The sequence below is a fragment of the Stenella coeruleoalba genome (genome assembly GCF_951394435.1).
Source record: "Stenella coeruleoalba genome assembly, chromosome: 2".
Classification (NCBI taxonomy): domain Eukaryota; kingdom Metazoa; phylum Chordata; class Mammalia; order Artiodactyla; family Delphinidae; genus Stenella; species Stenella coeruleoalba.
The window spans coordinates 149,281,951-149,287,950 of NC_137147.1; the positions used below are offsets into that span (position 1 = coordinate 149,281,951).

At 42.3% G+C, this 6,000-nt stretch overlaps 1 protein-coding gene across 1 annotated transcript in view; it reads right to left on the reverse strand.

The window, feature by feature from the left end:
- Positions 1-3,673, reverse strand: part of MYZAP (myocardial zonula adherens protein) — a 117,563-nt gene extending 113,890 nt beyond the window's left edge. The window contains exon 1 of the mRNA XM_079913272.1: positions 3,121-3,673. The gene's annotated coding sequence lies outside the window, so the exon portion shown is untranslated. The remainder of the gene's footprint in view (positions 1-3,120) is intronic.
- Between the last annotated feature and the right edge of the window lie 2,327 nt (positions 3,674-6,000).

The window sequence follows — 6,000 nt, forward strand, 5'->3', positions numbered from 1 at the left end:
CCAACTAAAAACTAAAGTAAATTGTACTACCTAGCAGAACCACATATTTTCATTCATTCACTTATTTAGCCATCTATTCATTTAATAATTCAATGATAAATGTATCAAGTACATCGTGTGGTATTGTATTGAGTACTTTCAAGGTGCCAAGTATTGTCCTAGTGCTGTGGGGAATGCAAGGATGCGTTAGAATCATCCCCTCCTGCAGAAGCTTACAGTCTAGAAGGGGCAGTGGAGAACAGGGACCAGGCTGCATGAAAGTATTATTCATTTGGAGCCTAAGACAGTAGCAGAAGATGTGAGGCAGGGAGAATGGCGGGGAGGGTAGCTGGGCTAGCCTAACACTCATATATACACAGAACCCTGGTTGCCATGAATTTTGCTATTAAATTTTACCCCCAATTTTTAAATGTCACTGAAGCATTTTAAGCAGAGGAGTTCCATGATGACATGTTGCCATCAGACTGTAAGTGGCCCCTCAGTTGTACATCCCCAGCCATCAGTACGTGCCACATAAAAGAAGCTCAATACAGTAAGTCCCCTACATATGAACCTTCAAGTTGCGAACTTTCAAAGACGTGAACACGCGTTCACATGTCCAATCACGTAAGTTAGTTCATGGGCCTGGAGTACATTGTCACGTGCATGCATCCTCTACAAGAGGCTGTGCTTTTGTGTACTTTACAGTACTGTATAGAGTACAGTAATACAGTATCTGTGTCTCAAGCCCAGGATGTCCAGAAGCAAGAGGGTAGACAGAATTGAATCCAGCAAGGAACTAGAACCTGGACCATCAATGTCAGGAGTGAGTGATATTGTACTATAAGACTAAAAATGTTTTATTTTTGTTTTTTATGTATTATGTGTGTGAAAAGTATTATAAACCTATTACAGTACAGTGCTATATAGCTGATTGTGTTAGTTGGGTACCTAGGCTAACTTTGTTGGACTTAAGAACAGAGTGGACTTACGAACGCACTCTCGAAATGGAACTCATTCGTAGGTAGGGGACTTACTGTAACTATTTGTTGGAGAATGAATCAGTGCATGAAGATGTTTGAGAATAGCAGAAGAGATGGAATCTCTAGAGATGAGAGGAATTAGGACCTTGTTAAGTTTGGAAAGTGACTGGAACACCCACAATGACAATCTAAGAGATAATAAGCAAACATTGGTTAAAATGATTGCCAGGCTACTTAACATCATTAGCCATCAAGGAAATGCAAATAAAAACCATAATAAGATACCACTTCACATATACTAGGACGGCTATAATCAAACAGACAGATAATAACAAGTGTTGGCAAGGATATGGAGAAATTGGGACACTCCTACACTGCTGATAGGAATGTAAAATGGTGCAACCACTTCAGAAAACAGTTTGGAAGCTCCTCAGAAAGTTAAACAGAGACCTAACATAAGACCAAGCAATTCCACTCCTAGGTATATACACAAGGGAAATGAAAACTGTAGCCATTCACAGATGTACGCACAAACGCTCGTAGCATCATTATTCACAGTAGCCAAAAAGTGAAACAACTCAAACGGCCACCAACTGATAAATGAATAAACCAAATGTGGTACAGTCATGCAATGGAATACTATTTGGCCATAAAAAGAAATGAAGTGCTAATAGATGCTACAACATGGATGAATCTTGGAAATATTATGCTGATTTAAAAAACCTCTTCTCAAAGGACCACATATTGTATGGTCCCGTTTACATGAAATGTTCAGAATAGGCAGATCTAAAGAGAAAAAAAGGTGTGTCCACTATGGAAAACAGTATGGAGGTTCCTCAAAAGAAATTAAAAAGAACTACCATATGATCCAGCAATACCACTTCTGGGTATTTATCCAAAGAAAATGAAAACACTAACTTGAAAAGATAAATTAATTAAATAAATTAATTTTTAAAAAAAAGAAAGAAAAGATAAATGCACCCCCATGTTCATAGCAGTATTATCTACAATAGCCAAGACATGGAAAACAACCTAAGTGTCTATCATCCGATGAATAAAGATGTGACATAAATATATATATATATGTGTGTGTGTGTGTGTATATATATACACACACACACATACATATGCACACACACATACATATGCACACACACACACACACAACGGAATATTATTCAACCACAAGAATAAAATCTTGCCATTTGCAAAACATTCATGGACCTTGAGGGCATTATGTTAAGTGAAATAAGTTAGAGAAGGACAAATTATCTTGCTCATATGTGAAATCTAATAAAACAAAAACCAAGCTCATAGATACAGAGAACAGATGGGTGGTTGCCAGAGGAAAAGGTTGGGGGGGATGGGCAAAATGGGTGAAGAGGGTCAAAAGGTACAAACCTTCCAGTTATAAAAGTCAGGTGGGGACTTCCCTTGTGGCACAGTGGTTAAGAATCCACCTGCCAATGCAGGGGACACGGGTTCGAGCCCTGGTCCGGGAAGATCCCACATGCCGTGGAGCAGCTAAGCCCGTGCGCCACAACTACTGAGCCTGCGCTCTAGAGCCCGCGAGCCACAACTACTGAAGCCCACGCACCTAGAGCCTGTGCTCCGCAGCAAGAGACGCCACTGCAGTGAGAAGCCCGTGCACCGCAATGAAGAGTAGCCCCCGCTCGCCGCAACTAGAGAAAGCTTGTGTGCAGCAATACTAAAAATCAGGTAAATTATATGGTATGCGAGTCATATCTCAATAAAGCTGTTACCAAAAGGGACACACTGACACACATATTTGTGGATAAAACTTTTACACACACACACAGATGGCCAGGCCATGGGGAGGCCCAGTGGGAGAGTATGGTGACTCTGTAGCAGAGACAAGCAGTCTGATTCTCAAGCTTTCTCTGAGCAGCCCAGGTGGCCGGGGGAGAAAGCAGGTGAAAAGACAGAGCCGATAACAACTAAGCAGAGCTAACAGTTGCTGAGAGCAACCATGAACCAAGCACTACAGAGAGCTTTACCCACATTATCTCATCACATGTACATGTACTTAGATGCACATACATAATTAAATATCACATCCTTCCCAGTGAGGTAGGTGCTCTCATAAACCCTAGCTTACAGATAAGGAAATGAGTTCTGGAAAGATGAAATAACTTACCCCCAGTTTCATAAGCTGTAAGGAAGGTGTGGAGACACAGCCCGGGCAGCCTGCCCCTGAGCACACGCACTTAATTCCTGATCAATGCCGCCTTCCCCAAGGGTGGAGGTCGAGGAGAGTGGGATGGTAGCGCACTGGGAGGGCCCAGGTGCCCGTGGTCCCAAGGAGCATGGAGAACTGGTTCTGTGGGTATGCCAGTGGTGTGCAGAGCTGCAGGAATTTGTGGAATTTGTGGTCACCACTCTTAGTTCTTGGTGATGAGATAATTTAAAGCTTGGTACATTCCAAGGTGAGGTGTAAGGAGGGCTGATCATGGGGGTTGGTCGTGGGGCTTTGACAGTGATGATAGGTTGCTCATCATCCCAGATGGAGAAATAACTGAAGTCGCCCAAATCTCAAAATTCTATGGATTTCAGAGGGATGTACGTGCCAAGGACATATCCCTGCAGGAAAGTTAAGGGAAATTCCATCACTTACCAACCAAATGTGGAAACAAAACATGCAAGAACCAGGACCCTGAAGGACACAATGACTTCTGTCAGAGCTTCCTAAACTTTCCATCACCAGGGGCACCAGGGGTATCATTCTCTAAGAATAGCACATTTGGAAAAACTTCGTCTATCCCATTACATCTTAATGAATAATTAACTTTTCAGCATTTTCATAAGTCAGAGAGACTTACAATTAATTGCCAGGTGGAGCTTCTGATAGTTGAGACCATCAACCTTGCCTGGCTGGGTTGCTAGAAGCCTCGAGCCAAGAAACACTGATCTCATTGGCCAAGGCATCAGTACTTGGGAAGCTGTAGAATTGCTTTCCGTCAGGCTTTCCAGAGTAGTGGAATGGCCTTCAGGTCCCCTGAGAACTTCTGCAGGCCCCTAAGGGTACATGAGTCTTCTGTCAGGAACACTGTCCTCACCTTGTCTCCTGTGGTTAGGGCTGGTTTGTCACAGGCAGAGTAGAGAGGGGACAGCTGTGGATTTTACCAGGGTTTGGGACCCTGAAAAACAAGGTGCTGTTTAACACTAAATGGAAGCTAAGGCATCAGGATTGCACAAACACCTCTCCCCAGCTTTCTAGAGTGATGCCAAGCCTGAGTGATTTTGTTCTTTTCAATAAAGGCAATGTGTTACGTCTAGAGCCTAGATTTGTGATGTCCAATAGAAATATAACGTGAGCCGTCTTAGTAATTTTTAATTTTTCTAAGAGTCACATTTTTAAAAAGTAAAAGGAAGGTGAAATTCATTTTAATAATATATTTTATTGAAGCCAATATACCCCAAATATTATCCATTTCACCATTAATATTAACATTACCATTAATAAGAATAAAATAGTAATGAGATATTTTGTATTATGGGGATACTAAGTCTTCAAAATCCAGTGTGCATTTTACACTCAGAGCATATTTCAAGCTCTCAGACTAGCTACACTTCAAGCTCTCAATAGCCCATTGGGGCTAGTGGCTATACAGCTAATCAAAGAAGGAGCTTGAATTGGGATGCCTTCCTCAAACCCCAAGTCAGTGCCATTTCTGCTGCTTAAGCCCTGTGTTTGTTCCAACACAAGTAAATGACTTCTCTGCAGACATCCCTACAGCTCCCCCAGTCCAGCCACCCATGCAGGGCATGGCTGCCTGCTGATACCTGGGATCTGCAGGGACATCCCAGGACCAGCAGGCCGCTTGGGGCAAACAGGGTCCAGGGCCCTAAACGCCATTCATTAGATGACCCCTTTCAAGCTCCTAAAAGAGCATGTATTTCCCACTGGGGCCTCCCTTCTGACTTTCCAGAACTTGGCATTCAAATTGGGTTTATCTCATCCCCTACCAAGCGCTCCCCTCAGGTGCAGACTGAGGGGCTATGAGGGGCTATTTCCTCGCCTGTGAACTGGGAATCAGATAAACAAAGCAGACACAGGCAGGGGAGCATATAGAAGCAAAGGAGAGAAAGAACTTTCAGGGTTCCCTGTGGTGCCCCAGTCCCTGCTTCAAGTTCCCTGCCCTCTGGCTCTGTGAGACATCCCTCCTACCCCAAAACAAGTTCTCCTTGTCACTTATGGTAATCCCCGTGGGATTACCCCAGCCCATATGCTCCTGGATTTTGTAGATTATTGGATCAATTGTACAAACAAACTCTAAAGAAAATCAAAGTCCAGAGGCAAATAAGTACAAAGAATTTATCTTGAGAGGAAAAATTGGGATTGGCTTCAGACAGAATCGGGTTCAGATAGTGATTCTGCAACTACTTGCTGTTGACTTCATTAAAAAGAATTTAAAGTTATACATATCCATGGTTTTGAAAGTCCAGTGGTTCTACAAGCTTTTTAACAAAAATGAGCATTCTCCTGCTCCATCTTCTACACCCTGATTCCCACTCTCTAGACACAGCTGCTTTTAGCTACTTACTCTGATATTTATCTCTGTATATTCAAACACAACACTTACATGGCTATATCTAGATTCTGTTTAAATTTTAGATCTTATCTATTGGTTTTCCAAATGGAAAGAGGTTTTGGTCTCTTCAATCTCCCTGCCCACTTGCCCTCCTCCATTCTCCAAATAGAGCCGTATTATAATTTTGTTTAAATCAATATTCAGTGCTTACACCCTATGGCCATGTGATTATTAGACCATAAAGTGCACTATATATAGTACTACCTTCTTTCTTAGTCAACTTTGTGTTTTTCCTGGAGTTAACAATTGTCACTTTTCTTCATTTAACTTTTTATGTACTTATTACTAACTCATCACTAACTTTCCTGCAAAAGTAGCAGTCTCTCAGTACGATAAAATTCATTTGGTCCTGTACCAATGGCATCTTTTTCTGGAGACAGCTCCCACCCGACTTCCTGGAAGAGCCCTCCATACTCCTGCACTTG